This window comes from Eptatretus burgeri, chromosome 15 (assembly GCF_056783735.1).
Source record: "Eptatretus burgeri isolate ZD-2024b chromosome 15, Ebu_testis_v1, whole genome shotgun sequence".
Lineage (NCBI taxonomy): Eukaryota > Metazoa > Chordata > Myxini > Myxiniformes > Myxinidae > Eptatretus > Eptatretus burgeri.
Genome location: NC_140975.1, coordinates 64234978 through 64255338, shown reverse-complemented (window position 1 = coordinate 64255338; position 20361 = coordinate 64234978).

Here is a 20361-nt window from a genome sequence, read left to right as displayed (position 1 = left end):
TGTGATCAAAGATGGCCTACTGGCAGCCATTTTTGTTTTATTAAAAAAAAACCCAGTGTTGAACATGTCCTCAACCATTTCTCAGACATGCATGATCCGATTATGTTAAAACCCGGCAGAAGAACAGTATATAATGGCATACATGTGCACCTCACTTTATTTTGCGATCTGATCAAAGATGGCCGAATGGTCGACTGGCGGCCATTTTAGTTGTAAAAACAACCTGGTATCGAACATGTTCTCAACCATTTCTGGGCCATGCATTTGCCGATGTTGTTCGAACTTGGCACACAGATAAAGAATGATGACTTTCATTTGCACGTCATTTATTTTCGAGATCAGATCCAAGATGGCTGACTGATAGACTGGCGGTCATTTTAGTTGTACCTAAATATGGGTTGGCCCTTTAACTCCGTACAGTAAAATTACTAAAACAATGGGGGCTATAACATTTTATATCTTTTTTACTTGTTTTACATATATTTCCTCTTTCTTGTTTTATTATGAACAAAAGTTCATTTTATGAAGAGGGTGTGAAAGTATTGTTGAAATGTGATGTGATGTTAATATATAATATAAATGAAATATATATTTACACAATTCAATTTTCATGAAAAAATTATATTATTTCTGGACAATAAAAATCAATGTTTCATTTTACCTTTCAACCTTTGAACTTCTCCCAGAGCATTATATTTTCATTTCCAACTTCTATGTCGTCCTGTGACCGTTCACACTCGTCTCGCAAACATTTATCACAAATAGAATGTTTCTCTTTTAAAACGGTACTGTTTTTCTCTTTTAAACTTTATTTTGAAAAAAAAATCTTATCTCCGAATTATTCATATTCCTCAGTAAAACTGTTTTACTGAGGAAAATAGAAATGTAACAAACAGTCATTATAATTACAACAGTAACAATACTGGTTGGTTAATTACTCATTTCCAATCAATTCAAAATAGTTCACAAAAATAAGTAAAAATTGTTCATCACACCTTGTCATGAGGTAGGAGAAGAACAGACTTCAGCTGGTTGATGGCCAGACTCAACGTAGTGAGTTTAGTGAGCTGATCAAACACTCCATGAGGAATTGACTGGAACTTGTTAGCCCCCAGATCCAGAAATGTGAGACTGGTAAGTTTATCAAACACTCCACTGGGAAGAGACTGCAGCTGGTTGCAAGTTAACAACATTCAGTTCAGTTTGTTTGTGAAGAGAGTCAAGGGTAAACACGATTGTTTTATCGTTCAATACTTCTATTTTATACCCATCATGCTTAGTGTGGCTCCTTACTCCATTCTTGCTCTCTAGTAAATGTACCAGTGAATGCACTATTAAGTTTCAGGGATACACTCGCGATTTAAAGTTTTAGAACACCCCCATTTTTCCAGTTTTTACTAAAATTTAAGCAGTTTAATGTTTCAATGTACTCTGAATTTAAAGCATAGAACATATAAACAATTGCAGATAAAAAAGAAATCATGGAATCGTTTTGTTGAACAAAATTTAATTTAAATTTTGACTCATCAAAGTGGCCACCTTTTGCAGATATAACAGCCGAACATACTCGTGGCATTCTTTCTGCAATGGAAATAAAATATTGTTCGGAGAGTTCTTCCCAACACTGTTGCAGAAGTTCCCACAAATGTGTTACACTTGTAGGTTGCTTTGCTTTCATCCTTCTGTCCAGTTTAACCTAAACCAGCTCGATGGGGTTTAAGTCTGGAGACTGTGCTGGTCATTCCATGATTTGAAGCCAACCGTCTTGTTCTTTTCTTCTAAGGTAGTTCTCACATAGCCTGGAGGTATGTTTTGGGTCGTTATCTTGCTGCAGGATGAACCCCCTGACCAACGAGGCGGAGAGCAGAGGGTATTGCATAGCCCTGCAAAATGCTGTGGTAGTCCTTTTCGTTCAAGGTACAAGTCACTCTGCAAGTCGCCGACTCTGGATCCAACAAAAGAGCCCCAGATCATCACGCTTCCTCCTCCATGTTTGACAGTTTGTGTCACACATTGAGGAAACATCCTTTCACCGACCTGATGGCATACAAAAACCCTGCGTGTTGAACTGAAGATTTCAAATTTTGATTCATCGGTCCATAAAACCTTCTTCCAGTTTTCAGATGTCCACTGGCGGTGCTTCATGGCCCAGGCAAGCCTCTTTTCTTATTTTGCCATCTTCGCAATGGCTTTCTTACTACCACTTAACCTGTCAAATCTGCAGCTCGAAGTCTGCTCTTCACAGTTGAAACTGAGACTTCCTTACTTCATCTAGTGTAAAGCTGTGCTTGAAGCTGCTGTCCTGTGAGCCGCCTATCATGGAAGCTGTTGACTCTCGAAACTTGTCTTCTGATTGTGTTGTGGCTTTGGGTCTGCCAGACCTCTTCCTATCAGAGTTCCCTCCAGTTTCCAAGTGCCTTTTGATGTTGTTGGAAACTGTACTGACTAACACCTTGGCTAACTTTGCAATTTCTAAAAAGGAAAGACCTCCACTTTTAAGGGTTATAATGGTCTGTGTGTCTTCCTTTGTTTATTGTCTTTTTCTCGCCATTATGAAAGCAATGTACTACTTCCTGCAGTGCAATATTATCCAAATAATGCTTCAGAGGGTGTTGCAACACAGTCTGTTTCAACACTGTTTTTATTCAGACAGAGGGTTTGTAACTTATCAACAAAAGTTGGGACACCTGTAGGAATTGTTTGCATCAACTTTCAAGGCTTAATTTACTTCCATTGCTGCAGAAAAGCTGCAGGGACTAACCCATTACTTGTTCCCTGAAAAGGGCCTTGTTTTGAACAACTCTGAAATTTACATTATTTTTCAGTTTTTGGTAACCTAAACTTTTTTTTAACCTCTGGCGGTTTCCCGCTTCGCTTTGTACTATTTCAAGTTATTCACTGGAGTTGAACTGCTTAAATTTCAGTAAAAACTGAAAAATGGGGGTGTTTGAAAACTTTTGACCAGTGGTGTAAACATCAATCAATTAACATCAAGTTAAATACCAATCACGACGTTATAGTGCGATCACAATTAGTAGTTTTGAAAATTCATTTTTTCAGTCCCTGTGCAGCAAATCGTCTCAAAACATCTTCACTCTTCACTCAAATTACAGCACTTTACCAACAAAATGAATAAGATGAGTTAATGTGAAAAAACATTCTTCAATTAAGGTTTGTAATCCCAACTTGTGACTCCAGAAGTTGTCTCTCTTTTTCATTTTATTTTTTGAGGGGTGGGGAGGTTGGGGGGGGTGGTGTTGGAGAAAGGGGGCACAAGTTCAGGTGAGTTGTAGAAATATTCCCAGCAATGGTTTTCAATATCTCTGTGTTCATATGGTTGCGGACACATACATGCACTAACTCACAGACACGAAAATCGAGACCAAATCCATAAAACCCCATTTTGGACAAAGTCCAACGACGGCTAATAAAATGCACACGTGGCCAAAACCATTATTTCTCCATGTTATTTACTTGAAGATTTTACCGAGAAAAACAAGTGTTCACTTTAGCCATATAATCTAAAATATAGGAGATAGCAGGACGTTTGGACCGCTCGAGTCAATTCACACCCTCATCTTTAGAACACTATTTCTCTAAAGGATTAACAAAAAATACATGTGAAGACGGTTAATAATTTTTTTGGATAAAGAGGGTACAAACCCAGTTTTTGGTAACACACATTTATGGATAATACCCCTTTTCTGTAACGTTTGAAACTTTAGATTTAACAGCAATAAATGTTGTTTGTTTAAAGCACGTTAAATGTTTAACGACAATAAATGTTGTTTGTTTAAAGCACGTTAAATGTTTAACAGCAATAAATGTTGTTTGTTTAAAGCATGTTAAATGTTTAACGGCAATAAATGCTGTATTTTTCCTGGAATCGATCAAAATTGACTTTCAACCATCAACAATTAATATCCTGTTGCAGTTCTGAAAAAGCACGTGCCTCGAAGGCAATGGCACCGAACATACAGTGATTCTCAGGCAGTTATTTCATTAGTACTAGTGTAGTTAGACTTTCCCTCATGTCTTGTGGGTTAACGGGACGAAGTGTGTTGCGGGGGATTCATAGTTAGGTCGAATAAATATCTCTTTGATCCATACTCTCACCTCAACACAATACATAAACAAGCATGCAAGCACACACGCCATTCAACAGACAATTGTTTAATAAACACACGGCGATGCCTCCCGTGGCTCAGATCATCCCCGTTGCACACAAGACAACATTCCCCGGAAATTCAAATTTAAAGACAACATTCAAATCTGCGCGACAATTCCCAACCAGCACCTCACCTTACTCCACACCTTGCCTACCAAATCTCAAAACTTTGACCAGAAAAGCCTCCCGCACATGGGAAAAATACTCCTGCACCCCTTCTTACCTCTGCATCGCTACAATTCACCACTCTATTTCGAGCACCGCGTGGCCTCAGCCATTGGCCTTGGCGCTGCGTAATGGCTGACCATGCTGCAGATGCTAAATAGCTCAACCGCATCTCACCGAGTCACTGGGAACGTCCTGGGTGAGCATCCAGAATTATTATTCAACAGACCATCCAGTCATTAGACCATGGCAAGACCATATGCAATGAGGAGGGGTCGCGTGAAGGGTGATCCAGGGATTTGGTTCAGGTTCCGATTGTGCATTCTGGCTCGTAAAGGAGGCCATGGGTGGGGAGAAAGTCTGCTACCATCCTACATACAAACTACATTCAGTGCACGTTTGGGACCGGGGTGTCGGCTCGAGGAGCGTGCTCGCCATGTTAAGTCGCATACTCCGAGCTGTGCCGAAGCTGGTGGGCATCTGAGCTGGTTTCCGGTCCCGGAGCCTAGTGGAAAATGGCTAGAGCCACTGTGGCCCAATAGTTGAACAGGACTTGGGCCAAAGCCAATTGCTTTCCGGCCCTCACCCCATCCTTCGCCTGGGGTATACAAAAGGGGGGTACCGCAGAGCGATTGAGAGAGATTCCTCTTCGAGACCATAATCTGTGTGCAACTTCCATCCTTTGAGAGAATAAAGTGGACTCACTGCCATGCTGTAGACATGCCGCCACCCCCGCGCAGCCAGACGGGCTCACCACCGGCCAGAGATGGTGCATCAGTGTGGAGCGCATGTTGCCACAGGTCCTGGTAAATAAATGAGGAGATAACTTTCCACATCCCGAGGTGGGAACGCTCAGGCAGAGCGTCCTTTCGAGGTACACACTTTCACATACAGACCTTGACGTGGTTAGGTGAGGGATCTTCCTTCTCAAACATCTATTCTCCTCTCTCTATATATACCCCTCTATCCCGTCTACTGTGGACGCGCAAAGAGGACCGCGTTACTGACTTGCAATCACATTTTCCTCTGGCATTACACCGGACCCCTTACGTTGCATGCATCGCACCTCCCACTCCCACACTGTAGACACCAGCATTTTTCCACCTACCCCTTCCTAAGCGTCCTGAGCCACGCTGGTCCACCAAACACACCAGATATTTAGAGGGTGCTCATGATCAGCTTTTTTCTCTCTTTTTTGGCTATCTAAATTTCAATGGTGTGTGTGTGTGTGTGTGTGTGTGTGTGTGTGTGTGTGTGTGTGTGTGTGTGTGTGTGTGTGTCTCAGTGTCTCTTCCATATCTCCAAAACCATAAAACTTAGCAGCCTGAAACTGAGCAAGCATAAAAAGAAAACTCCAAGGAAGTACATAACTGAGAATTGGGTGTTTGGGTGGATTAAAACACCCCTTTTGAAGAAAGTTAACAGCCTTATTTAATTATATCCTTCATCAGGCGCTTCCTCAGCCACCTCGCTCTTTGTGGTCTTAAGGCGTATCCAAGGTAACTTCGCTGGAGTCTGAAGCTGCCATGTTTTTTGACCTGCTCAACCATGCCGACTTGGAACAGATCACAACAAGTTCTTCATGATAACGGGTTTTTTTAATCACTTTCCTCACTCATATTATCGAATGCTTGTCCCATCATAGCTACGAATCGCTGGGTACATTGCAATGTTTATAAACGCCAGAAGACGGCAGCATTAATGGCTTTATTAATTTCCGCACATGTGATAACTGTGATAATCTCTTTCAGTAAGCAGAATTACAAAATATAAGCTCCAGAATCTAACTTAGAAGCAGTTCTGACAACTAAAAAAAGTGTTGATTTCTACAATTCGGACATTTTTGTTCGGGTAAGTCTAACCCTCACCATAACATCCTCTCCCTCCACCCTCTCCTCTCCCCCTCCCCTATCTGTCTTCTCCTCTCCCCTCTGTCCTCTACTCTCCTCTCCCCTCTTTCCGTCCTCTACTCTACTTTCCTCTCCCCCCCTCGTCCTCTCCTCTCCCCCCGTCCTCTCCTCTCCTCTCCCCCCCCCATCCTCTCCTCTCCATGGGTGCGTGGTTGCTTTCGCAACCATATCTCGGACAAGTATGGACCGATTTTATTCGTACTTGTCACAACGACAACAAGTGATGGCATGCATCTGCACATAATTTTGTTTCGCGATGTGATCAAAGATTGCCTACTGGCAGCCATTTTGTTTAAATAAAAAAACAACAAAAACCCAGTGTTGAACATATCCTCAACCATTTCTCAGACATGCATGATCCGATTATGTTCAAACCCGGCATAAGAACAGTATATAATGGCATACATGTGCACCTCACTTTATTTTGCGATCAGATCAAAGATGGCTGAATGGTCGACTGGCGGCCATTTTAGTTGTAAAAACAACCTGGTATCGAACGTGTTCTCAACCATTTCTGGGCCATGCATTTGCCGATGTTGTTCGAACTTGGCACACCGATAAAGAATGATGACTTTCATTTGCACGTCATTTATTTTCGAGATCAGATCCAAGATGGCTGACTGATAGACTGGCGGTCATTTTAGTTGTACCTAAATATGGGTTGGCCCTTTAACTCCGTACAGTAAAATTACTAAAACGAAGGGGGCTATAACATTTTATATCTTTATTACTTGTTTTACATATATTTCCTCTTTCTTGTTTTATTATGAACAAAAGTTCATTTTATGAAGAGGGTGTGAAAGTATTGTTGAAATGTGATGTGGTGTTAATATATAATATAAATGAAATATATATATATATATATATATTTACACAACTCAATTTTCATGCAAAAATTATATTATTTCTGGACAATAAAAATTAATGTTTCATTTAACCTTTCAACCTTTGAACTTCTCCCAGAGCATTATATTTTCATTTCCAACTTCTATGTCGTCCTGTGACTGTTCACACTCGTCTCGCAAACATTTATCACAAATAGAATGTTTCACTTTTAAAACGGTAGTTTTTCTATTTTAAACTTTATTTTGAAAAAAAAAATCTTATCTCCGAATTATTCATATTCCTCAGTAAAACTGTTTTATTGAGGAAAATAGAAATGTAACAAACAGTCATTTTAATAACAGCAACAATACTGGTTGGTTAATTACTCATTTCCAATCAATTCAAAATATTTCACAAAAATAAGTAAAAATTGTTCATCACACCTTGTCATAAGGGAGGAGAGGAACAGACTTCAGCTGGTTGATGGCCAGACTCAACGTAGTGAGTTTAGTGAGCTGATCAAACACTCCATGAGGAATTGACTGGAACTTGTTAGCCCCCAGATCCAGAAATGTGAGACTGGTAAGTTTATCAAACACTCCACTGGGAAGAGACTGCAGCTGGTTGCAAGTTAACAACATTCAGTTCAGTTTGTTTGTGAAGAGAGTGAAGGGTAAACACGATTGTTTTATCGTTCAATACTTCTATTTTATACCCATCATGCTTAGTGTGGCTCCTTACTCCATTCTTGCTCTCTAGTAAATGTACCAGTGAATGCACTATTAAGTTTCAGGGATACACTCGCGATTTAAAGTTTTAGAACACCCCCATTTTTCCAGTTTTTACTAAAATTTAAGCAGTTTAATGTTTCAATGTACTCTGAATTTAAAGCATAGAACATATAAACAATTGCAGATAAAAAAGAAATCATGGAATCGTTTTGTTGAACAAAATTTAATTTAAATTTTGACTCATCAAAGTGGCCACCTTTTGCAGATATAACAGCCGAACATACTCGTGGCATTCTTTCTGCAAAGGAAATAAAATATTGTTCGGAAAGTTCTTCCCAACACTGTTGCAGAAGTTCCCACAAATGTGTTACACTTGTAGGTTGCTTTGCTTTCATCCTTCTGTCCAGTTTAACCTAAACCAGCTCGATGGGGTTTAAGTCTGGAGACTGTGCTGGCCATTCCATGATTTGAAGCCAACCGTCTTGTTCTTTTCTTCTAAGGTAGTTCTCACATAGCCTGGAGGTATGTTTTGGGTCGTTATCTTGCTGCAGGATGAACCCCCTGACCAACGAGGCGGAGACCAGAGGGTATTGCATAGCCCTGCAAAATGCTGTGGTAGTCCTTTTCGTTCAAGGTACAAGTCACTCTGCAAGTCGCCGACTCTGGATCCAGCAAAAGAGCCCCAGATCATCACGCTTCCTCCTCCATGTTTGACAGTTTGTGTCACACATTGAGGAAACATCCTTTCACCGACCCGATGGCATACAAAAACCCTGCGTGTTGAACTGAAGATTTCAAATTTTGATTCATCGGTCCATAAAACCTTCTTCCAGTTTTCAGATGTCCACTGGCGGTGCTTCATGGCCCAGGCAAGCCTCTTTTCTTATTTTGCCATCTTCGCAATGGCTTTCTTACTGCCACTTAACCTGTCAAATCTGCAGCTCGAAGTCTTCTCTTCACAGTTGAAACTGAGACTTCCTTACTTCATCTAGTGTAAAGCTGTGCTTGAAGCTGCTGTCCTGTGAGCCACCTATCATGGAAGCTGTTGACTCTCGAAACTTGTCTTCTGATTGTGTTGTGGCTTTGGGTCTGCCAGACCTCTTCCTATCAGAGTTCCCTCCAGTTTCCAAGTGCCTTTTGATGGTGTTGGAAACTGTACTGACTAACACCTTGGCTAACTTTGGAATTTCTAAAAAGGAAAGACCTCCACTTTTAAGGGTTATAATGGTCTGTGTGTCTTCCTTTGTTTATTGTCTTTTTCTCGCCATTATGAAAGCAATGTACTACTTCCTGCAGTGCAATATTATCCAAATAATGCTTCAGAGGGTGTTGCAACACAGTCTGTTTCAACACTGTTTTTATTCAGACAGAGGGTTTGTAACTTATCAACAAAAGTTGGGACACCTGTAGGAATTGTTTGCATCAACTTTCAAGGCTTAATTTACTTCCATTGCTGCAGAAAAGCTGCAGGGACTAACCCATTACTTGTTCCCTGAAAAGGGCCTTGTTTTGAACAACTCTGAAATTTACATTAATTTTCAGTTTTTGGTAACCTAAACTTTTTTTTACCTCTGGCGGTTTCCCGCTTCGCTTTGTACTATTTCAAGTTATTCACTGGAGTTGAACTGCTTAAATTTCAGTAAAAACTGAAAAATGGGGGTGTTTGAAAACTTTTGACCAGTGGTGTAAACATCAATCAATTAACATCAAGTTAAATACCAATCACGACGTTATAGTGCGATCACAATTAGTAGTTTTGAAAATTCATTTTTTCAGTCCCTGTGCAGCAAATCGTCTCAAAACATCTTCACTCTTCACTCAAATTACAGCACTTTACCAACAAAATGAATAAGATGAGTTAATGTGAAAAAACATTCTTCAATTAAGGTTTGTAATCCCAACTTGTGACTCCAGAAGTTGTCTCTCTTTTTCATTTTATTTTTTGAGGGGTGGGGAGGTTGGGGGGGGTGGTGTTGGAGAAAGGGGGCACAAGTTCAGGTGAGTTGTAGAAATATTCCCAGCAATGGTTTTCAATATCTCTGTGTTCATATGGTTGCGGACACATACATGCACTAACTCACAGACACGAAAATCGAGACCAAATCCATAAAACCCCATTTTGGACAAAGTCCAACGACGGCTAATAAAATGCACACGTGGCCAAAACCATTATTTCTCCATGTTATTTACTTGAAGATTTTACCGAGAAAAACAAGTGTTCACTTTAGCCGTATAATCTAAAATATAGGAGATAGCAGGACGTTTGGACCGCTCGAGTCAATTCACACCCTCATCTTTAGAACACTATTTCTCTAAAGGATTAACAAAAAATACATGTGAAGACGGTTAATAATTTTTTTCGATAAAGAGGGTACAAACCCAGTTTTTGGTAACACACATTTATGGATAATACCCCTTTTCTGTAACGTTTGAAACTTTAGATTTAACAGCAATAAATGTTGTTTGTTTAAAGCACATTAAATGTTTAACGACAATAAATGTTGTTTGTTTAAAGCACGTTAAATGTTTAACAGCAATAAATGTTGTTTGTTTAAAGCACGTTAAATGTTTAACGGCAATAAATGCTGTATTTTTCCTGGAATCGATCAAAATTGACTTTCAACCATCAACAATTAATATCCTGTTGCAGTTCTGAAAAAGCACGTGCCTCGAAGGCAATGGCACCGAACATACAGTGATTCTCAGGCAGTTATTTCATTAGTACTAGTGTAGTTAGACTTTCCCTCATGTCTTGTGGGTTAACGGGACGAAGTGTGTTGCGTGTGATTCATAGTTAGGTCGAATAAATATCTCTTTGATCCATACTCTCACCTCAACACAATACATAAACAAGCATGCAAGCACACACGCCATTCAACAGACAATTGTTTAATAAACACACGGCGATGCCTCCTGTGGCTCAGATCATCCCCGTTGCACACAAGACAACATTCCCCGGAAATTCAAATTTAAAGACAACATTCAAATCTGCGCGACAATTCCCAACCAGCACCTCACCTTACTCCACACCTTGCCTACCAAATCTCAAAACTTTGACCAGAAAAGCCTCCCGCACATGGAAGAAATACTCCTGCACCCCTTCTTACCTCTGCATCGCTACAAGTCACCACTCTATTTCGAGCACCGTGTGGCCTCAGCCATTGGCCTTGGCGCTGCGCAATGGCTGACCATGCTGCAGATGCTAAATAGCTCAACCGCATCTCACCGAGTCACTGGGAACGTCCTGGGTGAGCATCCAGAATTATTATTCAACAGACCATCCAGTCATTAGACCATGGCAAGACCATATGCAATGAGGAGGGGTCGCGTGAAGGGTGATCCAGGGATTTGGTTCAGGTTCCGATTGTGCATTCTGGCTCGTAAAGGAGGCCATGGGTGGGGAGAAAGTCTGCTACCATCCTACATACAAACTACATTCAGTGCACGTTTGGGACCGGGGTGTCAGCTCGAGGAGCGTGCTCGCCATGTTAAGTCGCGTACTCCGAGCTGTGCCAAAGCTGGTGGGCATCTGAGCTGGTTTCCGGTCCCGGAGCCTAGTGGAAAATGGCTAGAGCCACTGTGGCCCAATAGTTGAACAGGACTTGGGCCAAAGCCAATTTCTTTCCGGCCCTCACCCCATCCTTCGCCTGGGGTTTACAAAAGGGGGGTACCGCAGAGCGATTGAGAGAGATTCCTCTTCGAGACCATAATCTGTGTGCAACTTCCATCCTTTGAGAGAATAAAGTGGACTCACTGCCATGCTGTAGACATGCCGCCACCCCCGCGAAGCCAGACGGGCTCACCACCGGCCAGAGATGGTGCATCAGTGTGGAGCGCATGTTGCCACAGGTCCTGGTAAATAAATGAGGAGATAACTTGCCACATCCCGAGGTGGGAACGCTCAGGCAGAGCGTCCTTTCGAGGTACACACTTTCACATACAGACCTTGACGTGGTTAGGTGAGGGATCTTCCTTCTCAAACATCTATTCTCCTCTCTCTATTTTTACCCCTCTATCCCGTCTACTGTGGACGCGCAAAGAGGACCGCGTTACTGACTTGCAATCACATTTTCCTCTGGCATTACACCGGACCCCTTACGTTGCATGCATCGCACCTCCCACTCCCACACTGTAGACACCAGCATTTTTCCACCTACCCCTTCCTAAGCATCCTGAGCCACGCTGGTCCACCAAACACACCAGGTATTTAGAGGGTGCTCATGCTTAGCTTTTTTCTTTCTTTTTTGGCTATCTAAATTTCATTGGTGTGTGTGTGTGTGTGTGTGTGTGTGTGTGTGTGTGTGTGTGTGTGTGTGTGTGTGTGTGTGTGTGTGAGTGTGTGTCTCAGTGTGTCTCTTCCATATCTCCAAAACCATAAAACTTTGCAGCCTGAAACTTAGCAAGCATAAAAAGAAAACTCCAAGGAAGTACATAACTGAGAATTGGGTGTTTGGGTGGATTAAAACACCCCTTTTGAAGATAGTTAACAGCCTTATTTAATTATATCCTTCATCAGGCGCTTCCTCAGCCACCTCGCGCTTTGTGGTCTTAAGGCGTATTCAAGGTAACTTAGCTGGAGTCTGAAGCTGCCATGTTTTTTGACCTGCTCAACCATGCCGACTTGGAACAGGTCACAACAAGTTCTTCATGATAACGGGTTTTTTTTTAATAACTTTCCTCACTCATATTATCGAATGCGTGTCCATCATAGCTACGAATTGCTGGGTACATTGCAATGTTTATAAATACCCGAAGATGGCAGCATTAATGGCTTTATTCATTTCCGCACATGTGATAACTGGGATAATCTCTTCCAGTAAGCAGAATTACAAAATATAAGGTCCAGAATATAACTTAGAAGCAGTTCTGACAACTAAAAAAGTGTTGATTTCTACAATTTACACATATTTGTTCTGGTAAGTCTAACCCTAACCCTAACATCCTCTCCCTCCACCCTCTCCTCCCCCCTCCCTCCCCTCCCCCACTCCCTCTCCTTGCCCCCCTCCCCTATCTGTCTTCTCCTCTCCCCTTCGTCCTCTCTTCTCCTCTCCCCTCCTTCCGTCCTCTCCTCTACTCTCCTCTCCTTCCGTCCTCTCTTCTCCTCTCCCCTCCTTCCGTCCTCTCCTCTACTCTCCTCTCCCCCCGTCCTCTCCTCTACTCTCCTCTCCCCCAGTCCTCTCCTCTCCCTGGGTGTGTGCTTGCATTCGCAACCATATCTCGGACAAGTATGGACCGATTTTATTCGTACTTGTCACAATGACAACAAATGATGGCATGCATCTGCACATAATTTTGTTTTGCGATGTGATCAAAGATGGCCTACTGGCAGCCATTTTTGTTTTAATTTAAAAAAACCCAGTGTTGAACATGTCCTCAACCATTTCTCAGACATGCATGATCCGATTATGTTCAAACCCGGCAGAAGAACAGTATATAATGGCATACATGTGCACCTCACTTTATTTTGCGATCTGATCAAAGATGGCCGAATGGTAGACTGGCAGCCATTTTAGTTGTAAAAAATAACCTGGTATCGAACATGTTCTCAACCATTTCTGGGCCATGCATTTGCCGATGTTGTTCGAACTTGGCACACCGATAAAGAATGATGACTTTCATTTGCACGTCATTTATTTTCGAGATCAGATCCAAGATGGCTGACTGATAGACTGGCGGTCATTTTAGTTGTACCTAAATATGGGTTGGCCCTTTAACTCCGTACAGTAAAATTACTAAAACAACCGGGGCTATAACATTTTATATCTTTTTTACTTGTTTTACATATATTTCCTCTTTCTTGTTTTATTATTAACAAAAGTTCATTTTATGAAGAGGGTGTGAAAGTATTGTTGAAATGTGATGTGATGTAATATATAATATAAATGAAATATATATATTTACACAATTCAATTATCATGTAAAAATTATATTATTTCTGGACAATAAAAATTAATGTTTCGTTTAACCTTTCAAACCTTTGAACTTCCCCCAGAGCATTATAATTTCATTTCCTACTTCTATGTCGTCCCGTGACCGTTCACACTCGTCTCGCAAACATTTATCACAAATAGAATGTTTCTCTTTTAAAACGGTAGTTTTTCTCTTTTAAACTTTATTTTGAAAAAAAAATCTTATCTCCGAATTATTCATATTCCTCAGTAAAACTGTTTTACTGAGGAAAATAGAAATGTAACAAACAGTCATTTTAATAACAGCAACAATACTGGTTGGTTAATTACTCATTTCCAATCAATTCAAAATATTTCACAAAAATAAGTAAAAATTGTTCATCACACCTTGTCATGAGGTAGGAGAGGAACAGACTTCAGCTGGTTGATGGCCAGACTCAAAGTAGTGAGTTTAGTGAGCTTATCAAACACTCCATGAGGAATTGACTGGAACTTGTTATCCCCCAGATCCAGAAATGTGAGACTGGTAAGTTTATCAAACACTCCACTGGGAAGAGACTGCAGCTGGTTGCAAGTTAACAACATTCAGTTCAGTTTGTTTGTGAAGAGAGTCAAGGGTAAACACGATTGTTTTATCGTTCCATATTTCTATTTTATACCCATCATGCTTCGTGTGGCTCCTTACTCATTTCATTAAGTTTAAAGGTATACACTCGTGGTCAAAAGTTTTAGAACACCCACATTTTTCCAGTTTTTACTAATTTTAAGCAGTTTAATGTTTTGATGTACTCGGAAATTAAAGCATCAAACAAATAAACAATTGCAGATAAAAAAGAAACCATGGAATCGTTTTGTTGAACAAAATTTAATCTAAAATTTTGAGTCATCAAAGTAGCCACCTTTTGCAGATATAACAGCCGAACATACTCGTGGCATTCTTTCTGCAATGGAAATCAAATATTGTTTGGAAAGTTTTTCCCAACACTGTTGCAGAAGTTCCCACAAATGTGTTGCACTTGTATGTTGCTTTGCTTTCACCCTTCTGTCCAGTTTATCCCAAACCAGCTCGATGGGGTTTAAGTCTGGAGACTGTGCAGGCCATTCCATGATTTGAAGCCTACCATCTTGTTCTTTTCTTCTAAGGTAGTTCTCACATAGCCTGGAGGTATGTTTTGGGTCGTTATCTTGCTGTCGGATGAACCCCTGACCAATGAGGCGTAGCCAGAGGGTATTGCATGACCCTGCAAAATGCTGTGGTAGATCTTTTGTTTCAGGGTGCCAGTCACTCTGTGCAAGTCGCCAACTCTGGATGCAGCAAAAGAGCCCCAGATCATCACGCTTCCTCCTCCATGTTTGACAATTGGTGTCGCACATTGAGGAAACATCCTTTCTACAACTCGACGACTACATCTATCACGCAGGGTACAAAAACCCTGCGTGATGAACCAAAGATTTCAAATTTTGATTCTTCAAAATTCTTCAAATAAATCCTCCTTCCAGTTTTCAGTCGTCCAGTGATGGTGCTTCTTGGCCCAGGCAAGCCTCTTTTTCATATTTTGCCTTTTCCACTTAGCTTTGTACCATTTCAGGTTATTCACTGGACTTGAACTGCTAAATTTCAGTAAAAACTGAAAAATGGGGGTGTTCTAAGACTTTTGACCGGTGGTGTAAACATCAATCAATTAACATCAAGTTAAATACCAATCACCACCTTTCGTGTGTGATCACAATTAGTGGTTTTGAAAATTCATTTTTTCAGTTCCTGTGCAGCAAATTGTCTCAAAACATCTTCACTCTTCACTCAAATTACAGTATTTTACTGACAAAATGAATGAGTTCACGTGAAAAAAAAATTCTTCAATTTAGGTTTGTAATCCCTACTTGTGACTCCAGAAGTTGTTTCTATTTTTTTATTTTTGAGGGGTGGGGAGGAGGGGGGTGGTGTTGGAGAAAGGGGGCACAAGTTCAGGTGAGTTGTAGAAATATTCCCAACAATGGTTTTTAATATCTCTGTGTTCATATGGTTGTGGACACATACATGCACAAACTCATGGACACGAAAATCGAGACCAAATCCATAAAACCCCATTTTGGACAAAGTCCAACGAGGGCTAATTAAATGAACAAAAATGCCAAAATCATTATTTATCCATGTTATTTACATGAAGATTTTAGCGAAAAAAAAACAAGGGTTCACTTGAGCCGTATAATCTAAAATATAGGAGATAGCAGGACGTTCGGACCGATCGAGTCAATTCACACCCTCATCTTTAGAACACTATTTCTCTAAAGGATTAACAAAAATACATGTGAAGACGGTTAATAATTTTTTTGGATAAAGAAGGTACAAATTGGTACAAAATAAAATTAGTACAAAGATAAACTGGTACAAATCCAGTTTTTGGTAACACACATTTATGGATAATACCCCTTTTCTGTAACGTTTGAAACTTTAGATTTAACAGCAGTAAATGTTGTTTGTTGAAACATGTTAAATGTATAACGGCAATAAATGCAGTACTTTTTCTGGAATCGATAAAAATTGACTTTCAACCCTCAACAATTAATATACTGTTGCGGTTCTGTAAAAGTGCATAACGCTAAGGCAAGGCACCCAACATACAGTGATCCCCAGGCAGTTATTTTATAAGTATTAGTGGAGTTAGTCCTTCCCTCATGTCTCATCGGTTAATGGGATGAAGTGTGTTGCGTGGGACTCAAAGTTATGTCTAATAAATATCTCTTTTATCCATACTCTGACCAATATACAATACACAAACAAGCATGTGAGCACACACGCCATTCAAAAGGCAATTGTTCAATTGTTCAACAGACCATCCAGTCATCAGACCATGGCAATACCGTAAGCAACGAGGAGGGGTTGTAGGAAGGAAAATCCAGGGATTTGGTTCGGGTCCCGAATGTGCATTGCGGCTCGCAAAGGAGGCCATGGGTGGGGAGAAAGTCTGCTGCCATCCAACATACAAACTACACTCAGTGCATGTTCGGGACCAGGGTGTCAGCTCGAGGTGCGTGCTCACCATGTTAAGTCACTAGCTCTGAGCTGTGCCGAAGCTGGTGAGCATCTGAGATGGTTTCCGGTACCGGAACCTGGCGGGGCATTGCTGGAGCCATTGTGGCCCAATAGAGGAGCAGGATTTGGGCCACAGCCAATTGCTTTCCCGTCCTCACTGAATTATTCGACTGAGGCTTGTAAAAGGGGGTAGTGCGGAGCCATTGAGAGACCTTCTTCTTCTTTGAGAACATCATCTATGTGCGACTGCCATCCTTCGAGAGAATACAGTGGACTCACTGCCATGATGACGACGTGTAACCACCCCCACAAAGCCAGGCAGACTCACCACTGGCCACAGATGGCAGACCAGTGTGGAGCACATGTTGCCACGACTCCCGGTGAATAACTGAGAAAACGTGCCACATCACGAGGTGGGAACGTTCAGGCAGAGCGTCCCATGGAGGGACACACTTTCACATTCAGAACTTTACACGTTTAGTTTCGGGATCTTTCTTCTCACACATATATCTATCTATCTCTCTATCTCTCTATCTCTCTATCTCTCTCTCTCTCTCTCTCTCTCTCTCTCTCTCTCTCTCTCTCTCTCTCTCTCTCTCTCTCTCTCTCTCTCTGCACCCTTCTATCCTGTCTACTGTGGGCATGCAAAGAAGAATGCGTTACTGACTTGCAATCACATTTTCCTCTGACACGACACCGCACCCCTTATATTACATGCATCGCATCTCCCCCTCCCACACTGTAAACACCAGTATTCACTGTGCCACATACCTTTCCTCGCTTGGTTGTAAATAAATGCGTTGTACAGAAATCTTCCCAGCTCGTTTTCGTGTTTTATTTCATTGGTCCAGCATGGCCCGCACCCAAGTTTAACCGGGACGTTGTTTCCTCGCCAGTACTTGCTTGGCAGTTCCGCTCGCCTGCATTTGATCTGGTAAGGTGATCCAGTTTAAGCAAGTATGTACTGAGGGCATGTTCCCTGGTAATTAGATTGTGTGACCTTTAGGTAAACAGTATTTATCAGACAGAAGACCCTAAGTCACGTGGTCGAGTTAATTGGCATTTGTGGTCGAGTAGTGAGCCGCCACGTCATGCAGCTATTCTTGTGCGATAGCCTGCGATTCGGATGCATCTCATGGGAACCTAAGGTAGTTCACCCCTCGTGGTCTTCGCCCCAGACCCGGGGTCCGCAAAAATACCATCCTATGTTTAAATATACATTCTAAAATTGTCTTACTCTCCTAATTCTGTTCAAGCTGTTCAAACTCAATGTGCCAACCAAAACCTCATGAAGACATGGACACACAAAGCAGGTACATGTCACATCATGCATGTGGGTCACAAGCACCTGTCGGGCAGCAGGTCCCAACAAAAAGGGCAAAAAATGAGGTTTTATTCCTTTTTCAGCTCGTACAGAAGTTCAATAACTCGAACCGATACCAGACAAAGCAGCATTTGGTCCAATCTACTTCCAAAGCATGGAAAAGTACAACTAGCCTGGAATGTGCCACTTATCTGCACACTGCACTACACTGCACCACATCCACTTACACAGCTCATCTCAAAATTCACAACTACTACCACCATCGTGGTCCAGCACACTCTTCAGCTCTCATACAGCACCTGTGCAGTTTTCACCTCAGTCACCATGTCCAATCGTTGACCTGACCTCTGAAGCTAGGTGCTCTACACTTAGTGCTCCTGTCCAGTCTCTCTCCTCTCGGTTTTCACCTTATTTTGCAAGGTATCGATTCTGAATTGAAGGTTCGTGGAAGAGCGAATACACGGAATGGATCAGGACAAAATAGAGCAAAAGCAATAACAGAGGGGTGGGGGGGGGCAGGTGGACAACAACAGGGTTGAAGGACAAAATAGAGGTGCAGAAATGGACAAACAATGGGTGTGGGGAGGAATGAGCGGAAGGGAAGGATGCATGGGGTGGACAAAAATGAAGAAATGGTTTTATTATCAAAACATCGCTGCCATGAGGCTGAATTGTGAATGAATTTACAGATAAAAACTGATAATCAAAACATAAGCAACATGGGAATCAAACTAAAATGGCATTCATGTCTTCATTTAGCAGTCTGTTAATATAAGGTACTCGACGACCCATGAACCCATTGGGTTCCCATTGTGACAGTGGTTGATAAAAAAAAGACAAAATTTTAATATTATTTAGTGGTCAAACTTTAACTTGAAGAAAATTTGAGTATTTTTCTCAGGAGTCATTGTTCGGCCAACCGGTTTCTCGAGGTATATCAACCCATTCTCCATGGTTTGTCCTTGCGCTTTATGGATCATCAAACCAAAAGTTGACTGAATCGGAAATGATTTTTTAAATAAGTTTTTGTTGTTGCCCGATTTGAACGAAACTTGAAACTGCACACCACAAACGAATGGTGAATAAGGTGGCCTTAAAATTTTTGTGCTACCGTGTTCCGTTTTGGCTGTATTTGGGGAACATCCACACACACACAATATATATATATATATATATATATATATATATATATATATATATATATATATATATATATATATATACACACATACATACATATATACACACATACATACATATATACACACATACAAGATGAGAGTTTTAGTAACATATAGATTGCACTTTTTGGTAGTGTTCAGTTCTGCATTTCAATTCACAGAATATATCACTACAACACAGTTGGCTGTGCAGTGATTGTTTTTCAGGTTACCCGTCTGGAACAACACAATGCAAAGAAGATGAAAACTTTTTAGATAGTTGTTCACGCCTTTGCTGCAGAGAGTTAAACTGGCAGGTGATCAGGATATGATGGTAGGATTCATAGCAAGGAGCCAAGATAATCCCCAGTACTCGTTTTATAAACATTTCAATCATAGTTACCTGCTGTCATGTCAAGGAGGACCACAATACTCCAACGTTGGTCTGATGTAAGATATATACACTGTGATGAGATCTGTCGGAATCTGGAACCTCTTCAATAATCGAAGCATGTCCAAGTTTCTTCTACCATTTGAGGAAATAAAGTTTATGTGATTAGTCCACTTGAGGTCATTGCTAATTACAACACCGAATATTTTAACCTGCTCATAATGTGCCATTATTGAGTTGGATCTGTGATGGAGGAAGCCGAGGGTGAGTGAAAGATACCTGGATGACCTCACACTGAGGATGGTTAAGTTGCATTTTGAAATCTGCACACACCTGTTGTTCAAATTGGAGAAGGGCTGAATTAATGGTGCATGGAGAATTTATTTCACATGTCACTGCCAAAGTTAAATCGTGGACATATTTCATCTGCTGATATTGGATGATTGAAGGGCATCGTTTATGACAGCCAAGAAAATGAGCATCCCCAGACGTGTTCCTTGTGGGACACCCCCTGTTACTGTGGACAGTGTATAAAGTTGTCCCTTATATGGTATTTGCTGAACACGGTGTGAAGGAAAGCTGCACATCCATTGGATCAAGGAAGGTCTTGTTCCTGTAGTATACAGAATATTAATAGATACTGCATGATCCACAAATTCAATGGCCTTGGCAAAAATCGGTCAAAACAATTGTAGAAATTGAACAATGTTTGTCAGCACCAGAATACAGGAAATCGATCAGTTT